The sequence below is a fragment of the Alligator sinensis genome, unplaced genomic scaffold (genome assembly GCF_000455745.1).
Source record: "Alligator sinensis unplaced genomic scaffold, ASM45574v1 scaffold938_1, whole genome shotgun sequence".
Classification (NCBI taxonomy): Eukaryota; Metazoa; Chordata; order Crocodylia; family Alligatoridae; genus Alligator; species Alligator sinensis.
This window is the reverse complement of record NW_005842449.1, coordinates 1,011,949-1,035,470: the sequence shown is the minus strand read 5'-3', so window position 1 is coordinate 1,035,470 and position 23,522 is coordinate 1,011,949. Positions and strand designations below refer to the sequence as shown.

The 23,522-nt window shown below is 43.2% G+C and overlaps 1 long non-coding RNA gene across 3 annotated transcripts in view; it reads right to left on the bottom strand.

Moving 5' to 3' along the window:
• Positions 1-23,522, bottom strand: part of LOC102385298 — a 55,530-nt gene that overhangs the window by 28,585 nt on the left and 3,423 nt on the right. For 2 of the 3 annotated variants that reach the window (XR_324640.2, XR_003095678.1), the window contains exons 3-4: positions 11,510-11,613; positions 9,578-9,688 (exon numbers count right to left, since the gene is read on the bottom strand). This is a non-coding gene — a long non-coding RNA (uncharacterized LOC102385298). The remainder of the gene's footprint in view (positions 1-9,577; positions 9,689-11,509; positions 11,614-23,522) is intronic. The other variant, XR_003095679.1, reaches the window with a different exon arrangement.

The following is a 23,522-nucleotide window of genomic DNA, read 5'->3' as shown; positions in this document are numbered from 1 at the left end:
TACACCAGGCCCCAAGCCTTACGAATGTATGCTTGGTCCCTGGCCCTTATCTTGCTGAGTCGCTCTTGGGCACCAGGCCCTTGGCCCCTGTGTAACTGTGCTCCTCTACAGTGCTGGGCCCCTGGCCCCTATCTCACAGCGTTGCTCTTGGGCACCGGGCCCCTGGTCCCTGTGTAACTGCACTCCTCCCCTCTCCGGGCTCAATAATAGCTCAGGCCTTGAGCCTGCCCCAGGCATGGCTCAAGGCAGTCACCTATCTTCTGGGCACTAATGGGATTTCCACAACATCCCCTACAGTCCCAAGAAAAACCACCAGTGCAAAACAAACAGTAATGTAAGCATAAGCCCCTGGGCTATAACAGAAACACAAACAACAGCAGAACCAGCCCCCTGCCCCATTAAGACGACAAACTTTCCTCATCTCCCACCAGGTATTCTTTCCAGCCCAGGGGAATACCCTAACCCAGTGGTTCTCAAACTTTTTTTTTTCCACATACCATTTGAAAATTGGTGAGAGTCTCAGCAGACCACTTAATAAACTTTTTTTTTTGTTCAACAAATCAAAGCGCACAACTTATATTTTAATATAAGTAGTCTTACCTTACAAGAACAGATAGTCTCAATTTTTCTGCAACCTTTCTACAGACCACCTGAATGGAGTTCATGGACCAGTGGTGGTCCCCAGACCACAGTTTGAGAACCTCTGTCCTTGCCTATACATTTGGCCCCCTTGGGCCCTTGGACCCTCTGCTCCTGCCCTTCCCTGGAAACATGGACCCTTTAGCAGGCACGTCAACCCTAGGTAGTTAACACAAAACAAAGGCCACTTGCCTGTAATCCAGCCTTTCTCTTCCCAGGGAACTTGCCTCTGTTCCCAGGCCTGCAGAACAGTTTAACTCAATCTAGGTCCCTTCAGGACTTCTTGGTTTCTGGGGAGAGACTGACTGGTACAGGCTCACGGCTTACATAGCTCCACCCTGAGTCCTCTTCTGGTCAGGTTAGTCCCACATTAGCTCCCCTCTGCCACCTGCTCTTAAGGGAGCAGGTACCTCCCAGTGTCCTGCTACATGGAGACATTTTCAGCAGAAGTTTTCACTCCAGTTTATTTAATTTGTGTATTGCAGTAAAACCAAAAGGCCCAAATCAGGACTGAGATCTCATTGCTTCAGGTGTAACACCAACAACAGGGAGAAAAATATTGTGCCTTAGAGTTCAATAATATACATGTGGGAAAAGGAAAGACTATTAGGCTAGGAGATTTCATACCCCTTAATAAGATTTAACAACTGGAATAGATTAGTGGCGGGTCTTTATGGCTGTCCCAAGTTGGTCCATCCTCCCACACAGATAACTCCACGATTGCAAATTATCAGTATAATCAAGAATGGCAGGTGTATATGTAATACTAATTCCTCCATTTTGAAGGGCCGGGTGTTTTGAGAATGAATCACCAAGCTAATGTTGTCTCTTTCTCACATGAGAATGTGGGTAAATTCCACAAATGGGGATGTTATGAGGTAGCAATATTATGAGATGGGGATGTTATGAGGTGGGTTGCCCCGATTTGGAGCTCATTTCAAAGATTTGTTTGACATGAGGAAGAAAAAGAGTTGTAAGTTCAAAAGGATCCTATAAAATTAGATTTCAAAAAACAAAACAAAAATGGGTCATAAGGCAAATAGATAATAGATTCCCTAAAGCAAGAATAGTTGTGTGAGGTAGTTCCTCCTCCAATTAATATAACCAAGAGGAAGAGGGCCAAGGGCTTACTGTTATGATGATTCATGTTGAGTGGCTCCCTTTGGTATGGCTATCTCATTTTTGTACCAAAAAAAAAATCCTAACCCTGGAGAGACTGTCTGACATCCCCTCAGTCACCAGGACTTAGGTCTCTAGAATGACTAAACTTTGTTTATGTAAGTCAAGTACACCCAAGGGTATGCCCTATTCTCAACTGGATGGGATGGGTAGGCAAGCGGAGGTGTTGTGAGAGGGATCCCTCTTTACTCTATAGAGTAAGCCCAGGTCCAAAGTTCTTAACTATATACAACTTATTGAGTTGCAAACATTTATATATAACACTCCTTAAAATAGATACAGGTACAGGTATAGATACAAATATACATATAAAGGTCTGTTAGCAAGAGGAAGTCTGCCCCAGGGACGGCATTCAGGTAAGTACCCGTGCCCCAGGCCCAGAAGAGGGGTGGATCCATGGACAGTCAATCCAGTAAGTTTATACCACAAGTGGGTTAGCTAATAAAGACATCCTTACAGAGCCCATTATATAGAGTTAATATACCTATTTATAACACCAACATTGCAATAGATACCAAATAGGAAGCATAATTGTACTAGATATTAGTATCTAACTATCTGGGTTCCGACCACTTGGTCCCTCAACTGGGATAGGGTCTTCTCACCTTACGCCCCCTGGGTGTTCCACAGGACCCTCCCCAGTGTATATTTGGGGTATCCTCCCCTCCTACCCTGGAGGGCAGAGGGTGTGTGGGGCAGAGGGTGTGTGGTGCCCACTCCACCCCGGGTCCCTTGCCCAGGGGCGTCTCCCCTATGACACCTGGGTTCCTGGTAACTCACAGTCCTTCCACTGGGGGCTGTCAATCTGGCCTCTGGGTCCCTGCACCATCTCAGGCCTCTGGGAGCTGTTGGCCTCGAGTTGGAGGCCCTTCCCTCTGGGCCTTAAGCTCTGCGCTGGGCGCACAGGGAACTGCTACGGGAGCCGTGCCCCAAGTGGCTCCGGTTCCCTGGCCTTATGCCGGGGGTCTTTCCCCTTCCCAGGCCCTGCTCTGGTCACTGGGGCTCTTTTAGTTTAATGCTGAGTCACACTGCTAGGCTCTGATTATCTGGCCTAGAGCCAGGTCTAACTTGAGCAGCCTTGAGCTACTCTCGAGGTTGACTTTCCATGCGCCGACCTGTGCACCATGTGGGGCCCGAGCAGCCTTGAGCTACTCCCAGGGCCGGCTCTCCGTGCACTGATCTGCACATCATGTGGGGCCTGAGCAGCCTCGAGCTGCTCTCAGGGCCAGCCCCACCCAGCTGCTTGCCAGGTTTGCAGGCTAAAGCTGCCTCGAGTGGCTCCCAGAGCCTGAGCACCATAAGCCGATCCACACACAGAGGCTCAGGTAGGGTCCTGACGGTCTCCTCCGGAGCTCCTCTCTCCTCTCCTTGCCACATCTGCTCAGAGTGCCGAACATGCTGGGCTTTTATTTATACCAGAGGTCCTGCCCCGAAGTCCTCCGAACCTGCAAAGCGCAGTCTTCAATTAGGTTCAGGGGCTGCTTGCCCCCAGCACTCTGAGCAAAAGTGGGGTAAGTCTCTCCCAGCGGTTACTTGATAGGTGGAAATGTTCCACCAATCTGAAGTGTCCTTCTTCAAGCCTGGCTTGCCAGGCAAAAGCAGCGAGCCCATCACATTTAATTATCTCTATTTCAGGTATACTTGCTTGGGCCAAGCATTCTGGCAAAATGATCTTCTACTTCAGGAATCTGGAAGATCTATATATCTATCTATAATATGCAGCTTTTCTAGAACACAGGTTTCTAGGACCTTTGTGATTATTTTTGGTAATGTGCAGTTGAGGGCAGAATCTTAGATGTAGATTTCAGATTCTACAGTTGAGTATACAAGTTTGACATCTTGCTTGTATTTTTAGTGCATAGTTTGTTTCAAATAATAAATAGCAGAATTTTGTCCAAGCTTCTTATAAGGTCTCTTGTTCTAAGGACAGTTACTTTTTCTTTCTATTGACAGACTATAAAATATTTGTCCTACATTTCATTCCTTTCATATAACCAACAGAATTTTTGGGAACAGGTCCCAAAGGGTCTTTCTAAATACTGTAGCAGGATCCTGCAGGCTTAGTTCTCCTTTGAAATGTCTTAGCAGCGTGATACACTGGTACTCATACTGACATAGATAGTCATAAAATGGAATTATTAAAATATCTCCTCTTGAACACATTTGGATGAAAACCCTGCATTCCTGTAGGAGCCACAGCTTATACTAATGCACTTCAGATTTTTTTTTTGTTCAAAATGCATTTTCATTCCCTCCACTCTTAATTTTCAGGCTGGCATGACACTTACATACAGCTATGCTAAATGGACTGAGCAACCCTGTGAGGATAATGAGCTGGAGTTGGGACTTGCATTTGCTTTTTCTGTAGGATTTAACCACTTTTTTTATTTCCAACGAAGTGTAGAAGGGTAATGACATTAGTTGCTCTATGAAAGGGCAGCTTGTGACTGACCTTATTAAAAAGGATAAATGTGATTTAAGATTGAGTGGTGGAAGCATGCAATCAGCAAACTTGCTTTGTGGAAAACAAATTGGCCAAAATAAAGCAAACCAACCCACATTTAGACAGAATAGACAACAATCTCTAGATTATACGGGGAAGCCTACGGATTTAAATAATAAGTCTTTAAAAATATATATATTAAAGAGTTAACTGTGGGTTTTATCATAGCAATTTCATGGACCTCTGAATTACAAGAAATGTTGCTCAGCACTTAAAACTGGTCATTTTAATCTGTTAGTCTCTTTATCCAAGATATATTTTGAAGGTGGGGATATGATTAGTTGTATTAACCCCAATGGATTATGTCTGTGAGGAGGCAGATGACATACTAGACTATTTGCTACACCCATGATGTTAAGTTATGTTATGATGTCAAATATTTTCCACTGGAAAAATCAGAGGTTCCAACATAGAACCTGATTATTAAGTATGGGTGCAGGGAGACATTTGCAATAATGCACTTGTGACCACTGCAACAAGCCTGAATGTATTCTCAAACCAGCATCTGCATTGCAAATTGGCTAATTGTGTGTGTAAGCAGGTACTCACTAATTAGGTACTCAATTACCCATTTTCAACAAACAATAACTATTTCCATATATAAATGAAAGGTGTTATGGACGGCAAACTCTTCCCCTGGTAATGTTCATCAAGCAGGGATCATCTTAGAGACATCCATCAACATTTCAAGGCTTTAGGAGGCCTGGTAGCCTACAATTCCCTTATGAATAAGTTGCATAGTGCTGCCTAACAATTAAAGTATATACGGAGCAACATTTATATCAGAAGTAGCAGGACCCAATATAAATGATAATTAGAAAAAATGACAGTTCAGCAAAAGGAGTGATAGCATCATTAGTGCCACCAGAGGTTTGGTGAAACATGTTTCACTGTGTGACTCCACACACAAACACCCCCCCCACACACACAGACACCCGCCCCCCTCACCACCCCAGACTGAATATGTCAGATTTTTTAGGAGTTATTCAGGCTACATTAAAGCATTGCCTTGACATGATAGGCACTTCTGAAAATTTTGCTTAAGTCCTATTTCCAAAGAACTTAAACATTGAAAAGCATAAGCCCCATTGACTTAGCAAGTCCCTACTGGGTACATCTACACAAGATGTTTACTGCAGAGCTGCCTAATTATCTCCACAGTAAAGTCTCAATGTCTATGTGTGCAGCCCTATTAGCCTGCAGGAAACTAATTAACTCTGCCACAGGTTGGTACCTGTAAATACAAGTACTATCCTGTGGCAGTGTTCTTTACTGCACAGTAATGTATGTACAGACACTGACAGAGCTGGGTGGGGCACGAGGGTGCTTCAGTGTGGGGCTGCCTGCTGGCTAGCCCTGCACTGGAACATCCTCATGCCCCAGCCAACCCCTCCATAGCGTGTTAAGTCAGGTCAGAGCAGCCCCAGGCAAACAGGCTGTCCTCCCAGACTGCCTGCCAGTTGGGGCTGCTCTGACCCAGCTCAACATGTTGTGGCCCTAGATGCACATGAATATGGGATGCTCAGGAGCAATAAACTCCAGCATGATATGCTCTGGAATGTTTTGCTTCACATTAATTTCATGTGTAGGCCACTGGGTGTGTCTACACGTTCAGTAATGTGCCGTAATTATAGCGCGTTAAGTTTAGTACATGTAATAACAGATACTAACTTAATGTGCTGTAATTGGCATTACTGCGTAGTAGCACCAGGACACATTTTTTAGGTGATGCTAATGAGCAGTAGACTAATTCTACTGCATATTAGTGCATTAGCATGATTTTTGCCTGCCATGCTAATGTGTGGTAGAATTCGTCTACTGAGCATTTAGCATCTAATGTAGACACACCTGCTGAGTGCCTTTTCAAATACAGCCTTAGGCTCCTGAGTTATCCAGTACTTTGGAAAGTGGTTTGCTGACAACTCAGTCTATAATTTATCTTTCTGCAGGATATCATATTGGGATAACTGTGGTAAGTTGGCAAACAGCTAATCTTAAAGGTTTTGAAAATAAATCTTACACTTGGGAGAGATATAATGATCCTTAGAGCAGTAAATTAGCTAACAAGATTCTCAGTTGTTATTCCTTGTTTGCCCCAGCAAGTAATTTACCCTTTCTCTCTGCCACATGGAGACAATACTTCCACCGTAGAAGTGATGTGAGGATTAATTAATGTTCCTAATAATATTATTTCATAGAAATCCATAATGAAAGGAAAGAATAATAGTTATGGAAGAGAGAAGGCATTATCATTAAGATTAAAAAATTACTTTTATCCATAAACAATTTATCACCAGTTCATAACTTTTAGACCATAAGTTTTAATGGTCAGTTCCAAGCCAAAGGTCAATAAAAGGTTTTTCATGGTGTTAAGTTTTAAGATGTATAATTGCCCATTGCATTTCTACTTTATATTTAGAATGTCATAATTATAGAGTAAGATATCTAAGAACCTTGAGCTAAATTATCTGATCTATTAGAACTTCTTTGTGCCAGCACGCTGGCACATATCTGCACTACAGCCAGCAGATCTCAGCAGTGGAGGATTCTTCCTTCGTATACAAGCCTCTTGGAGAGGTAGCTTATGTAGCTGGGAAAAAAATACTATAAGTGGGATTCATAACTTGCTTTCAGCAGTTGCTGAAATAGTCTTTTGCACAGTTAAGGATAGCTTTCAGGCAGCAATAATATGTACTGGGAGAATGGCATAAGGTTAAACCAGCAGAAGATAAAGTACTACATAGTTACACAGGAATATTTGTCTCTATCTTCCTTCCAATTGAGTGATTTTACAGCTAGGATCCAAATCTGTAGCTTTGGAATTTTTTTCAGTTTAGATATATTATTTTTAAAAAATGCAAGAAGATATGAAGTCTTAAACTGAAAAGAGCTAATGTTCCCCTTGCAGCTTTAACTTTTTCAGTAATATTTTGTTGTTCCTAGTTAGGCTATTTAAGCATTATAATCTGATATGAGTGAATTCATTTTACTAGAAGGTTCTTAACATTCTTCAATCCCAATTTTTTGGTATTAAGGTATACGAAAAGGAGGACATTAAGATAATGCAACTCTCACTGAAGTGAAAGAAGTGTTGCCATTAGCTGTAATGGAACAGAATTGGGATTAATTTTCAGAATGGGCTAAATTCTAATAGTTTTCTCATGTTGAATAAAATCTTATTTTAATATGTTAGTATCTTATTTACATCAGTAAGAAGAGTAAGTTATTAGAGTTTTTCCTGAAAAAATAATGTAAGATTTGGCCTCTGAAAACAAAAGCAGGTGGCGTCTGAAGACAAAAGCCACATGGTAATAGGAATACTGATACAAACACACATTTTTGTTTGAATAAAGCAACAATTATAAGGTAAGAGTAAACATAAATTACTGCTGTAACCATAAGAATGAACAGTTCTAGACCTCATTAGCAAGGATCCTGATTTTCTCTGTTTAAAAACTGCAAATTCTCTGATTTAAAGAAAAAATGGCAAATTCTCTAATTAAACAACCCCAAATTTGAGTTTTTCTGTGATTAAAATGAAATACCACTATAGGTATATATGTAGGCATCAGTTGAACACAATGTTATATTTATATGTATACAATTTTGAAGCAATTTAGAAGCCTATCAGTGCCTCAATCATAATAATAAAATAAATTCTAAATACCTATAAATTTTGGATTTATCATGGAAAGTCAGAGCTTCCCCCACTCCTTTCACTCACCAGGATGTTAATCCAACTGTGGCTGTCCCCCACTCCCACTGCTTTGTGGTGCTGAGCAGCCTGGATATGCCAGTGCCCTGGTCATGCCATTGCTCCTCACTCCTAAGCGGCAGTCCCCCAGCCCTGCTGGTGCCCCTCATTTCTGACTCAGAGCCATCTGGCCCTGCTGGTGCCCCTTACTCCCCACCCACAGCCACCCAGCCCTGTTGTTGCCCCTTACTCCACACCTACAACCCCACATTCCTACTGGTGCCCCTCACTCCCAACCATTGGAGGTAGTGGCTGCTGTGGCCTGAGCAGAGTGTGGAACCCAGCTTCCCATCCCCATGGGTGGCATAACTGGAACAGAGCCTGGAGTGGGTGGGAGTGGATGTGGGCTGGTGGCTGCAGGTTTGGGGTTCTCTGCCCTGCTGCCCTCCCCCTGGGGCCTACGCGGTCCAGTGGGAGGGACCTGTGTGGCACGGTAGAGCAAGTAGGGAGGCTTGCTGCCATGATGAGGCATCCCTTGCCAACCCAGCAGCAGCGGGGGGCACAACCCCATGTTGCCACCCCTGCTGCTGCTGGCCAGGCAGCAGGTGCCTTGCCATGGTTGCATGGGGCTCCCAGTAGCAGCATCAAGCCTCCCCACCCCTTCCTACACTGTCCTACTGTGCTGGGTCCTGCCCACTGGGCTGCAGAGGCCCTGGCGGAGGGCAGCTAGGCAGGGAGCACCAAGCCTGCAGCCAACAGTCCACATCTGCCCCCGCCCCATGCATAAATCTGGGGGGCATGTGCCCCCCATAATCCCCCAGGAGTGTGCACAGTGGTGAGAAGCCAGCCCCTCTGCCACTCCCCAGATGAGCTGGCTGCAACTTTGTCCCACTCCCTGCCCAGGCCCTGTGGCTGTACATTCTGGCCCAGGCTCCAAGCCCCACAAACCACCCTGGCTGGCCAGCACCACAGCCCCAGCTCCAGTCCTGCCTCCCTCACTATGGGTGCCTAACTCCCTCCCTCACTATGGGTGCCTAAATCCCCCTGCCTCTGACTTACCTGCAGGGAGCTGTGGGAGCTGCTCTCATGCTGCCTGGCTGCTACGTGCATATCTACGCATGCACATCCACATGGCACCCCCTGCCAGATCACCATCCTCCTACTCTCCCCAGTCCCTTACAGGCTGGAACTCTGCCAGCCTGCAAGTGGAAACCCACCATTTCCCTTATTTTCTCCTTAAAAAGAGAAAATCTGGGTTTCTCTCCTTAAAATGAGAAAATCCAGGTTTTGCCATATTTTCCATGGTGATCAGAAAACTTGGATCCCTGCTCATTAGAGTCCTCATGCAGGAAGTGCTTGAATTCTATGAAGTTCTTTCCTGTATTCATTGAGTGGTCACTGAGATATTTTCAGAGCTAAAGATATTTAAGATACTTCTGCTATACAAAGCAAATCAAGTCCAGAAGCTTGCCTCATTAGATTATGCACTTTTGTTATGCCCAACTGTGTAGAGGCTTCCCTCGCCTCATCAGAAAAGAACAGAGAACTGGAAAATGACTTACCTGAAATGCTGGAGACAGAGCAGCTGTGGGAGATGTGGCAGCTGTTGGAATGCCACTTTATTAACTGCTGGTTCTTCTGGATTGGCATTTCCCAAGTGGTGAGACCAATTTCTGGAGCAGGGCAGAGAGGGGGAGAAGAGAGAGAGAGAGAGAGACAGCATTCCCACCTGCTTCTCCTTGAATGCCACGGAGAAACCCTGGGAATGGGGAAGGAGACCAGATTATGGTCTTGGAGCTTGGAGGAGCTCAAACAATGAGAGAAGTACTTGGAGGTATCTGCCAGCTGAGGAGACAGAGCCAGGACTGAGCTGCAGAGACTGTGAGCCTCAAGACTGATGGGAAGGTCCTTTTCTTTACTCCCCTTTTTCTTTTTTTAATATTTAAAATGTGTTTTGATGCAAAGGCACTAGGGGAGTGCTGAACCTGAGAAGGGGAAAGGAAAGAAAGGTCCAAGTGCTGACTAATCTGACTAGGATGGTAGCGAAGTCAGGGAATAGCTTAGCGGCAATTATACTTTTGTTCTTTTGCTAATTAATTTAACTAGTGCTTCCCGAATATGGGAGAATATCATGCAGAATTAAGCCCTGACTCTGCGAAATTTGGGCTAGATGGAAGAAAGGAAGAAAAGCACTGAAGGAAAGCTGTGTTCCAAGTCTAGTGCAGTTAAATACTTACCTGAGGCGTGAACCAGGTTACCACTGCTGGGTAGAAGAGCTCTTTATACAGGGTAGAAGAGCTCTTCCTTGCAGCATCAACTCATAGAACATCCATTTGTTGGGGTCCACAACCCTATATGCTGCAACCCTGATACCTTCCTCTAAGCTAAACGATATGTTGAACCTTATTTACATCTTGTCAGCTTTCCTTTAAGCAAATCTGGTCCAGTTATGATGGAGTATAGGCTCCAGTAATTCACTGAAAGCTTTTGTAGCCAGAAGAAGGAATTACCCTAAGGTTTTAGAAGCCCCAGTCACATGAATAGACAGGTACAGTGATTTTCATCTGGGGGATTTTAGGAGATCCAGACATAGTTCTGTACGTAGCCCTGAAACCAACTCTATCAGTCAATTTATCTTATGATTTATCTCCTCTTGATGGTGCTTATGTAATGCTATTTGTTTACAAAACAGTGTATTCTCATTTAAAGTATTACAAGGGCTATCACAATAGACTATTTCTAGATCTATTCTATAATAGCATAAATAGGCTAAAAACCTGTATTTCTACAATAATCCTGTATAAGGAGTATTTTGGTAGGGTTAATGCAGCACCGCAGTCAGGTCAGGTCATATCTGCAAGCTATAGCCCTGTATCTATAAACTATAACAAATTATAAACTAGACAGATTCTCTCTATAGTATTATAAAAACATTCTTTTAAAATATTATTAAGTTAAAAAGATAAATTTTACTTTCGCTGTTATGTATCATGGTGTAGGGACAAAGTGAAAAAAGTTTCCATCGAAGATCTAGAATATTTCTGAATAATAGATTAAACTTAAAATCAAGTAGGCATCATATATTTTTTTAATGTTTAAATGAATAATGCAATTAAAAAACGTCTGTGCGCCAAAGGTAGATTATGGGAAAAGCCATATCCCTTGATTCCAACAGCATGTCAGCCCCAACCCCAGTCTTCTAGCTGTCTGATGGAGCAGTTTGAGCAAACAAATACAAGAAGCCAATTCTCCACTAAGAGATGGATGTTCCATATATGAAGATTTTGTTTATATATACAAGATATGTTGCAATATATAAAAGTTCCCAGTTCCATATCGATTCTTATGAGGCTCCTGTTAATTGCAATGATGCCTTATGCCCTATATGATTTTTTAAACTACACAGGTAAATCTACAGTCATTGAGAGTCATTAATTCAATGGTGTGATTTCATCATTTCATCTAAACAATGCTAATGCTGACGAGAAACTCACCATTACTTTCTGTGGAGAAGCGGTTAAACATAAGAAGTTCCCAAAATATCTTGGAGTAACTCTTGATTGGAGCCTCACCTTTCATGAACATCTATGGAATGTTGCTAAAAAATGAAAGCATGAGTTAACCTTGGGCATAAACTGGTCAGAACAACATAGGGAGCAAATGCAACCATGCTTCAAACGGCCACTCTAGCACTTTTCTTCTCTGCAGCAGAACATTGCTCCCCAGTCTGGAACAAAAGCATGCACACAAAGATTATTGATACACAGTTAAATGCAATTATGAGGATTATATCAGGAATGCTATAAAGTACACCGTTGCCATGGCTTCCAATCCTAGCGAGCATTGCTCCCCCACAGCTCTGCCACGAGGTTGCATGCATGAGAGAATACCATAAGGCCATTGGTAACCCAAACTTCCCAATCAACAAGCCAGTTCATGAAAGTTTCTAACCTCCTTACAGGACCTTCACCTATCGCAGGAAGTACGTGTTCCCACTAGGGGAAATGCCTTACTAGACTTGGTACTGGCCACAGGGGACAACTGGGTGGGGGATCTGCAGGTGCAAGGTAAACTAGGGGATAGTGACCGCCTATTGATAGGGTTCACTATCTGGAGAAAGGTGGGGAAGATTACTAGTAGGGCGGAAGTTCTAGATTTCAGGAAGGCCAACTTCAACAAGCTCAGGAGATTAGTTAGGGAGGGACTGACTAGTAAAAGCCTTGGAGAGATGGGAGTCCAGGAAGGGTGGGCGTTTCTCAAGGGACTAATCCTGCAGGCACAGAAAAGGACCATCCCAGTATACATAAAAGGGGGCAAAAAAGCAAAGAAACCCTCTTGGTGGAGCAGAGAAATCCAGGAGAGCCTAGAATGAAAAAGAGAGGCCTACAGGCTGCGGAAGCAGGGGGCTGCCACCAAGGAGGAGTATACCGGCTTGGCTCGAGCTTGCTGGGAAACAGTGTGGAGAGCCAAAGCGGAAATGGAGCTTAGGCTGGCAGCAAAAGTTAAGGATAACAAAAAGTCATTCTTTAAGTACATAGGAAGCAAAAAGAAGGTGCAGGGTAACTTAGGGTCCCTTCAGGATGAACTAGGGCAACTGGTAACAGATAGGATGGCCAAAGCGGAGCTTCTAAATGATTCCTTTGCATCCGGGTTCCTGGACATGAATACAAATATGCATCCCATGGGGACCTTAGGTAAGCCCAGTATAGATACCAACTCACCAACTCCTCATGCTGACCTAGTAAAGGGGCACCTGGAGGGGTTGAATATATTTAAGTCAACAGGTCTTGATGATCTTCATCCTCGAGTACTTAGGGAATTAGCTGGAGTCATAGCAGAGCCACTGGCACAATTGTTTGAGCGCTCATGGCGCTCAGGACAGGTCCTAGAGGATTGGAAAAGGGCCAGTGTGGTCCCTATTTTCAAGAAGAGGAGGAAGGAGGAACCGGATAACTATAGGCCGGTTAGTCTCACCCCTATCCTCGGCAAGGCCTTTGAGAAAATTGTTAAGGATCAAATTTGTGGGGGACCAGCAGGTAAAATGATGCTAAGGGGCAATCAGCATGGGTTCATAGCAGGCAGATCCTGCCTGACTAACCTGGTTTCATTTTATGACTGGGTCACAAAATGCTTGGATGAAGGAATAGAGGTAGAAGCTATATACTTAGATTTTAAAAAGGCCTTTGACACAGTGTCGCACCCAATTCTTATAAACTAAACAGTTGCAATATAGATTATTACACAGTCCGGTGGGTAGAAAATTGACTTATGGGACACACCCAGAGAGTGGTGGTGGACAGGTCGGTTTCTCCCTGGAGAAATGTAGACAGTGGAGTCCCTCAAGGCTCTGTCCTGGGACTGGTACTATTCAATATTTTCATTAGTGACTTGGATGAGGGAGTAGAAAGCATCCTGTCCAAGTATGCTGATGACACCAAACTATGGGGGGAGGTACACAAACTAGACAGCAGGGAGCGAATCCAGGCTGATATGGACAGGCTGGGGAAATGGGCTGAACAGAACAGGATGCAGTTTAACAAGGATAAGTGTCATGTGTTGCACTGGGGGAGGAAGACTCATCAACACTCCTATAGCCTGGGAGGTGCCATTCTAAGTAGCACAACTGTGGAAAGGGACCTCGGAGTTGTAGTCGACTCCAAAATAAACATGAGTCACCAGTGTAATGAGGTAATAAGTAAAGCTAACCACACCCTTTCTTGCATAAGTAGGTGCATCACAAACAAGTCTAGGGAGGTGATACTTCCCCTCTATGCAGCACTGGTCAGGCCGCAGCTGGAGTACTGTGTCCAGTTTTGGGAACTGCACTTCAGGAGGGATGTGGATGGCCTGCAGAGGGTTCAGAGGAGGGTCACTCATCTGGTTAAAGGCCTACAGAAAAAACTCTATGAGGACCGACTGGGAGACCTAAACCTCTTCAGCCTCCACAAGAGGAGGCTGAGAGGTGATCTTGTGGCTGCCTACAAACTCATCAGGGGGCAAACTTATCAAGGGGGCCAGCAAGAAATAGGGGATACAATGTTTACCAGGGCACCCATTGGGGTAACTAGAAATAATGGCCACAAACTGGAAGAGAGAAAATTCAGATTGGACATCAGGAAAAAATTCTTTAAGTGAGGGTTGCCAAAATATGGAATAAGCTTCCAAGGGAGGTGGTGCTGTCCCCTTCCTTGGAGGCATTTAAAGGAGATTGGATGGACACTTGGCTGGGGTCATCTGACCCCAGCACACATTCCTGGCCAGGGCAGGGGGTCGGACTCAATGATCTAATAGGTCCCTTCCAACCCTAACATCTATGAAACTATGACATCACTATGCCACCACCAGATAAGCTCAAATCTAGAAAACACTTCTGGAAATACACCAAGAAGCTCTATGAGGATAACAAGAGCACTGAAAAACAATGGAGGGAAGCCTGGGCAAATACCAACTTGCTGCAGAAATACAGCATCAGCAACCCTACAGTTCAGGAGGGATGGGCCTTGGGTTCTTGGACCATGACCCACATTTCCACACAGAGGACATGCTCGGGCGGGATGGGTTTCATCTCTCCCCAAAAGGTAAGCGTGTTTTTTCTTCCAGGCTGGCTGATCTCATATGGTGAGCTTTAAACTAGGTTCACTGGGGGATGGGGATGCAGAGCAACATGAGGACGCTTCACTGTCAAGTCAGGTGACGCGTGCAGGTAGTACACAGGTAAGTGACAGGGGCCAGGGCAGGCTTAGGAACAAGGGGGCAGCACATGCACCCACAGGAGGCCTCAAATGCCTCTACACAAATGCTTAAAGCATGGGGAATAAGCAGGAGAAACTCTCCCTCCTGCTAGCTAGCAAAAACCCAGACCTAGTGGGGTTCACGGAGACCTGGTAGGATTCTACCCATGACTGGGCAGTGGACATTGAGGGCTACAGGCTGTACAGGCGCAACAGAGCAGGGAAAAAAGTAGGGGGGTGTAGCGCTTTACATCAAAGAACAATACACATCCTCAATGATCAGGATGGGGTCTGAGGAGGGTCAAACTGAGGCGCTCTGGGTAAGAATGCAAGGGGGTCATGGGGAAAGAGACTTGATAGTGGGCGTCTACTACAAACCGCCTCACCAGGGGGACGAGCTGGACCTGGAATTCTCAGGTCAGCTCACGGAGGCTGTAAAGTCAAGGGAAATGGTTGTCATGGGTGAGCCAAACTGCCCAGACAGTCTGCTGGGAGGAGCAGTCAGCCAAGTCTGACCACTTAGGTAGGTTCCTAGCCAGGATACAGGACCTCCACCTAACTCAGGAGGTGCATAGTCTCACCAGGAGAAATGTCTTGCTGGACTTGGTCCTTGCCACAGGCGACAACCCGGTGAGGGGTCTGCGGGTACTCAATCACCTGGGCGACAGTGATCATTGCCTGCTGGAATTTACTATCCAGCGCAGGGTGGTGAAAGCAAGCAGTAAGGCAAAAATCCTTGACTTCAGGAGGGCCAACTTCTATAAGCTAACAAGATTAGTAGGAGAGGCACTGGGGTCTCAGTCCAAGACTCCCATCTCATACCAACTTGCTGCAGAAATACAGCATCAGCAACCCTACAGTTCAGGAGGGATGGGCCTATTAGATGGGTTGTTCTTCAAGGAGATGATCCTCCAAGCTCAAAGGGAGTCAGTCCCAATGCACACCAAGGTGGGCAGGAGTGCTAAAAAGCCCCCATGGCTCAGCAAAGGCATCCAGGATGGCCTGAGAGGAATGCCTGTGGGGAAAAAAGGAGGTATATAAACAGTGGAAGCAAGGGGCTATCACCAAGGAGGATTATACGTCTGTTGCTCATGACCGCAGGTAACTGTTAGGAAGGCCAAGGCAGCGATGGGGCTAGGGCTAGCAATCAGAATTAGGGATAACAAAAGGTCCTTTTTCAAATACATAGGGAGTAAGAAGGCGGCACTGGGTAATGTTGGGCTCCTACAGGACAGGCTTGGCAATCTGGTGATTGCAGCAAACGAAAAAGCTGACCTCTTTAATGTATTATTTGTCTCCATATTTCTGAACAGGGACCGGGACATTTCCCCCACTAGGATTACAGACAGACCCAGGGGAGACACCGCCATGCTGAAGGCCAAGGACGACCTACTTAGGGAACTTTTGGAGGGGCTGGATGTGTTTAAATCAGCAGATCCAAATGCTCTTCACCAGAGGGTGTTGAGGGAATTGGCGCGGGTCATAGTGGGGCCCCTGGCACTGCTTTATGAGCACTCGTGGGGCTCTGGCCAGGTACCAGAGGATTGGAAAAGTGCCAATGTGGTCCCCATTTACAAGAAGGGGAGAAAGGAGGACCCTGGCAATTATAGACCAGTCAGTCTTACCTTGCTCCTTGGGAAGACCTTGGAGAAAATTATCAAGGAACACATCTGCAAGGGCCCCGCAGGGGAGGTAATGCTCAGGGGCAACCAACATGGGTTCATCGAGGGCAGATCCTACTTGACTAACCTGGTTCCTTTTTATGATGAGGTCACAAAATCCCTGGACGAGGGTGTGAAGGTGGATGTAGTCTTCATGGACTTTAAGAAAGACTTTCACACTATTTCTCACAACATTCTCTTAAAAAAACTAGGTGACTGAGGCACTGATGCCTACACAGTCAGATGGGTGACAAACTGGCTAGAAGGTCACACCCAGAGAATGGTGGTGGACGGGTTGTTTTCGAGCTGGAGGGATGTGAGCAGTGGAGTCCCCCAGGGCTCAGTCCTGGGGCCTGTACTGTTCAACATCTTTATCAGCGATCTGGATGTGGGTGTGGAAAGCATGCTGTCCAAATTCGCTGATGATACCAAGATGTGGGGCGAGGTGGGCATGCTGGAGGGGAGGGATAGAATACAGCTAGATCTAGACAAATTACAGAGGTGGGCAGATGAGAATAGGATGGAATTCAACGCAGACAATTATAGGGAGAAGGAACCAGCAACACACGTATAGGCTGGGGAACACTCTTCTTATCAACACAGTGGCAGAAAGGGATCTTGGAGTCATTGTTGGCTCCAGGATGAACATGAGCTGCCAATGTGAGGAAGCGGTCAGTAAGGCTAACCGCACCTTGTCATATATCTACAGATGCATCACAAGCAGGTCCAGGGAGGTGATCCTTCCCCTCTATACGGCATTGATCAGGCTGCAGTTGGAGTACTGTGTCCAGTTCTGGGCGCTGCACTTCAAGAGGGATGTGGCTAGCATTGAGAGGATCCAGAGGAGGTCCACTCACATGGGTCAAGGGGCAGCAGGTCAGGCCTTAAGGAAAGAGGCTAAAGGGCCTGAATCTATTCAGTCTCCACAAGAGAAGGCTGAGAGGGGACCTGGTGGCCATTTACAAACTCTCCAGGAGGGAACAGCGGAAATTGGGTGAAGCTCTGTTCCCCCAGGCACCACTGTGGGTTACTACGAATAATGGACAAAAATTGTTAGAGAGGAGGTTCAGGCTGGACATCACGAGGCATTACTTTATGGTTAGGGCTGCTGGATAGATATTTGGCTGTGGTGTTATGACCCCAGCACTTGTTCCTGCCCAGGGGAGGGGATCGGACTTGATGATCTGTTTAGGTTCCTTCCGACTCTAAGCACTATGAAACTATAATTTCCCAGCCGGGATTTGACCTACTGAGAAAGATTTGGTCTTCCCTGGATCGCATCTGGACACTTCATGGAAAATATGGGCACCTAATCCATAAATGGAGAATCAAAGAGAGTCCAGGTTGCAATTGTGGTGTTATTTTTCAGACACTGCAACACATTGTGAATGATTGCTCAATTAGATCATTTAATGGCAATCTAAAATCAATCCATTCCACTACCCCTGAAGCAGTTGAATGGTTATCAAATTTAGATACTAATCTGTGAATGTTGTAATTCTAAAATGTCATACGAAAGAAGAAGAATGGTGTGATGGGGCTTGAAAATTTGTATCCCAGATCCCAATAATTATGCCAGGACACATTTAATGTGGGACATCTTTGTGGCTGGTTTGTCATTTTATCACGCCATATATTATCTGAATGTGTGGCACGTTACAATTTATCAAACATTTAATGCATTAATTGCACAATAAATGTAACATCTGCCAGGGTCATAAGTGACTTTTAACATTTGTATTGAGTGGATGTTTGTCCCACTTGAGAGAGTTCAATCGAGTTGTATGGCTGTAACTAATAGCAAAAGGAACCTGGGGGATATTTTCTTATCACATTATGTTTAAAAAGTAATCTTATTGTACATGACTACATGTAAACACTCCCTTGAGAAGCAAGAAATACTGGCACTACTAGAATTCGTAATAAATATCTGGTTTTCCTTTGTAACAAATTAGTGTTTTTTCCACAGAACACAGGATGATTTTGAAGGGACTCTGCAACCTTCGCTAATCAAGCCTACATTTCTAAAGCTCTAGACTTAGGAAATGACATGCATCTCTTTAATCCACAGTATGCCATAGCAAGTTTAGTATAATTAAAGGCCAGCTTAAGTTTTATTTTTCTAATTTTTTTTATATAGGGACCTTTCTACGTTTCTTGAGTAACGGTAAGGCTAATAAGCAACTGGCTTGGAGTGGTTCTGCTTCTTCTGAAAATTCCATCCTTCCGTGTGTACTTCCATAATAATTGTTAATGGAAACTGACCTTTAAATTTGCACTGGTAACTCCCTGGAGTTACTGGAATCTGCAAATTGTACTTGGAGAGCAATTTAACATTTCAGCAGCTCTTCTTCAGTCAATTTAACTGTGGTGTAAACATTTTTCATTGACAAGAAATCACTCAGCAGTTACCTAATGCTAAGAAGCTTCATTACCACTAATAAAAGTAGCTTCCAGTCAGGGCTTCATGTACAGCCCTTGCAAGTATAAAGACCATGCACCAAAGATAAAGGTGGTTGTTGTCATAAATCAATTTTTATAATCTTAAAGCTGTTGAGCCTTTTGCTTGGCATATATGGCGCGTACATCAAGTGATTTTGTTTTAACTTTCCTATTAAGTGCTTGTCAAAGAAGACCACTTATTTCATCACAGAATGTTTTTCACAAATGTTAATCCGGGAGGGGGCAGCTCTTCTGTTCACAGCTGGACCTATGCTTTAAAGGTGAAGCCCTAGAAAATTAGCATGAAGTTGGGATGAAACCATGTATTTTCCTCCCTTTTTGGAACATATCCCTTATGATTTTTTTTGCAACTATTAATAGAAAAAATAAAAAAAAGATAACTGTATCTTTCTCTCTTGTTTGCCAAATGTATATAATAGGTGGAAATAAAATCTATAGAAAGAATATACTTCCATATTATTTAAAAAGTATAATTTCCATAAAACATGATTGTTTAATTATTAAAACTGTAATTAACAAAACCCTATTAAAAATGGTAGAAGAATGAACTCTGATATTCTTTACACAAAAATATCTTATTCATATCTTCAATATGTTGAAATTTGACTAGCACTTACAAAATATGGCCTATAAACTGTTCAATGCTCTAAAAATATTTAGGTAACTTTATATTCCTTTTTAAGTGTCCTCACAAGTGTCTTCATGTGCCCTGAGAAAGAATGTGTTGCATGCAAAAGTCTGTTTATCCCAACTACACAGTTGGTCCAATAAAAGAGATTACCCTAAGAAATTCTCACTTCTTGTTTCCCTAACTTTGGCTTTGTATTATCTGCATGGGCTCTCACTTGCCATTGAATCCTTAATTTCCCTGTGCTGTGCTTATAGTTTTAGTGGCCCAGACTTATAAGTGCAAGTATTATAGCTTAGGGGTTTAGGTTGTAGCCGTGTTGGTCTAAGGACATAGGCAGACAAGGTTCCTTGGGTGAATTTGATATCTTTTATTAGACCAACCCAAATAGTTGGAGAAAAGTTATTAAGCAAGCTTTCGGGTTCAAAAACCCTTCGTCAGGCTAAGGAAGTTTCAGCAGTTGGTGTGTGCTCTTCCTGGATGGAATGAAAAGTCTTATAGCTCTTATTTTATGAAGGCATTTTGCTTAAGAGAGTTACTTGGCTAACTCCTATCCATCTGTTTTAAGATGGATATAGGGAGTGAACTTAGTTCTTATCTTGAAAGTCTTACGTGTATTAATTCCCTACATACACACTGTTTGTTCCTCCCTCAATAACTTGTAGCTGCCTTCCAAGTCCCAGAAGTATTTTATCCTTCCCCATGCCTATTCTAAAATTGGGCAATATGGCTTCATGCCTCTCTCACAAGCTCTCCAGGTCCTGTGCTCTTCTCTCCATATAATTTCTCAGATTCTTACCTCCATTATATTTGTTCCTGGTCTCTCACTCATCCTAATAAGAATTTCAGCTTAGCAGATAAGTCAGAACACAGTTAGCTTATATTACAAGTATTTATACCCAGAGGCATAGCCAGGAAATTCTGTACCTGGGCAGCTGTGCAATGCCCACAGCACCGCCAGATGCTGCAGTCCTGTTTGAAGCAGTGTGATCAGCCACTGCCGCATTCACAGCAATTTTGCACCCGCTCCCACCCCCCTTACTGATTATACCCACCAGCATTGCTACGTATATATCTTAAAACTCTTTTACATTTTAACTCTCAAACAGGTTGAAAGGCACTTATCTACAACAAGGCAAAACAAAAAACAGGTGGAATTCCAGGCTGAGCCATTTGGGAAGAAAGATGAACCAAAAACTATTATAATGATTTAAAAAAATCATGTTCAGCTAAATTTCTGAGATGTGCTACCTATAACATATTTGATCTTTAGGAAATCTTATAAGAAAATCAATCTTATAATGGAAAGCTGGAGTAGCTTTAATCTTAACTACAAGCAATGGATTCAAAATTGATTTCTCACTATTGTTTATAGCCAGTGTTAGGTTTATTGCCAGCTTATGAAATAGCAAATTTACATTAGACAACTTTAGATGTAGGTCTACCCCCCTAACATAAAGTTCTTGGTTGGAAATGTTTCATGACCTGACCTTAGCAGGCTATTTAGCACTAACTTGATATTTTATACCTACTATTCTCTCTCCCTCTCTTTTTCTCCTCCAACTAATATTTTTGAGACATATCTTGAAAGATGGTTGAAGTGCCAATTTTCCAGGTTAGGTCTTTAATTAAAGAACCAGCTGAAACCTAAAAAAGATTGAAATTGTAAGCTGCTCAGGGAGTTCTGGATTCAATTCTTCAGTTACTGCAGGGTCAGCACATAGAAGTTTTATCAGATATACAAAAATAGCTTATTTGAACAAGAAAGGAGGGGCCAACATCTGTTTCCTTCCAAATACAGTCCTTAAAAATTCTGTTTTCAGTTGAACAAGACCACTGAATTGTTACCATTTCACATTCCAGGAAAAGAAAATTCTATAGCAGGATCCCTTTCCAAAGGCAAGCCTGTTAGAGTGCACAGACAAATAGGTAGTCTTTCTGGTTTGTGTGTATTCACACTCAGATATAACAGAAGAGATGTGGTACTGTTTCTTGGTATTCTGACATAAGAACAGGCAAAAGAGACCCCCAAAATAAAGTAGGCTAGTATTTTTCTTCTGCTTCTGTCCCTTTAAGCTAAATTAACCACACTTTTATTACTATTAGGACAGTCACATGTTAAACATGTATCCTGGATGTCCCATCGTTTTGATCAAATAAATGCTGTTGTCCAGTTTTCAGAGGGATACCTAGGATAAGTATTTAACATGGGACCGTCCTGTTCTCTGGCACACTGCACTCATTCTTCCTGCTATATGATGTGCACAACTGAAACCAGAGCTTTGAGTTAGCTGAACATGCTGGAGAGTGGTAGGAGGAGAGAATGGAGTGTCTCTACTTTGAGATCAGGGAAATATGGTCACTCTACTTCAAACCAATTATTAATTGTTCTTTAATAGTTATCTCTGTCATAGTTGCAATCCTTGAATCACAATTTCATTTCAGAATTTCATTAGGGAATAGGTCTCAAGTGCAAGAAACAATGCAAGACAAGGACTGTCATACATTTAGTGATCTCATTTCTTACTAATAAAAACTGGGAAATGTGCAAAAACACAACAGAACAACTACCTCATAGGCACAGGCAGTGCAAGCCTTTGCACTGCCTTATAACTGAGTCTCATACTTGTTTTAATGGGATCTACTATATGTTGTACTTGATTCTCCACATAAACCTAGGTACTCTCTGCAGAGACTGAGCAGGGATGCCAATTACTGGCAGCTGTGATAGTGGTTTGTTATGTAGATTTGCATCTACTGAAAATTGGAGTGAAACAACTAATTAATTCACATAGGCCACTGAAGGTGTAAAATGGTAATAACTTTCAGTCAATTTAGGCCAATTTTGAATTGGTAAATTAGAACTGAAAGCTTCCCTTTCCCAATCCAATTTGTTGAGCTGTTTGGTGATTGTACATCTCTGTCCATGATCACTTATCTTGTCTCAAGGACTCCCTTGGTAAGAGAGGATTTTCTGATGGCACTTTTGAATCATTACAAAAATTGTCAAAGGTTTCTACATATTTTTGCAACAGATGTTAGAAGAATTTTTCAATTGGTTCTTGATACACTCCTCTCCCAAAACACTTATTCCAATTTCTGCTCAGACCTCACCCCTGTTCAGGATCTTAAAGAGCCAGGGAACAAGCAAACTTGGACTTCTATCATCACAGGCTCCAAGGCTTGTCTTGGAATGAAGTACAATGACCCTTTCAACTATGCCTTTCTGTCCAATTAATATGTTAGATGGCTCTACTTGTAATATATGGACCTTTGAAAAAATTCTATGACTCAAAAGAAAGGGTTTTTTTAGGGGAAATATACACCTTGAAAAATTATGTAAAATATTAAGATTTATGAATATTATTTACAATATAGACAACAACAGAACACATTAAAGAAAGAATATAGATGTATGTTACAAAGGCTATTTTAAAATATTTTGAAGAGATGGGTGAATTTAATAACATTTACAAATATAACCATGGCTAGAAATCCTAGGCTCACTTGATTTGTGGAAGTTGGCAGGCCTGCTGGATTCTACGTGAGGGACTGCATGTGACAAAGAGATCAATTAAAACCAAGTCATTTTTGTTCTCAGCTCTCCATTAGCCAAGTCCTCTCTCTCTCTCTCTCTCTCTTTTGAACCCAATTGGCATTCTTAATAGGTCCATTTAAAATCTATCACATCCTTGCCTCATGGGTGTGTATGAGAATTTGGAATTGCTTTTGAATGTTTAAAAAATTACATCATAAGCAGAAAGCAAAGATTTTTATGGATGATATATTTTATTGCATCAATTGTATAATTGGGAGGGACACAGAAAAGCTTTTGGGAACCAGTATATGCTTCCTCAACTCTCCCGTCATGCTCCAAGAGATGAGTCATGGCTTGGGATCCTGAGTGAAAGGAGCCATGTGCCTGGCCAGAAAGACACTTATCTCTGGTCAGCCACCTGAGACCTTACACACCTTTTTTTCCTTTCATATTTTGTTATGGCTAGCTAGCCTTGGAGTTCCCTAC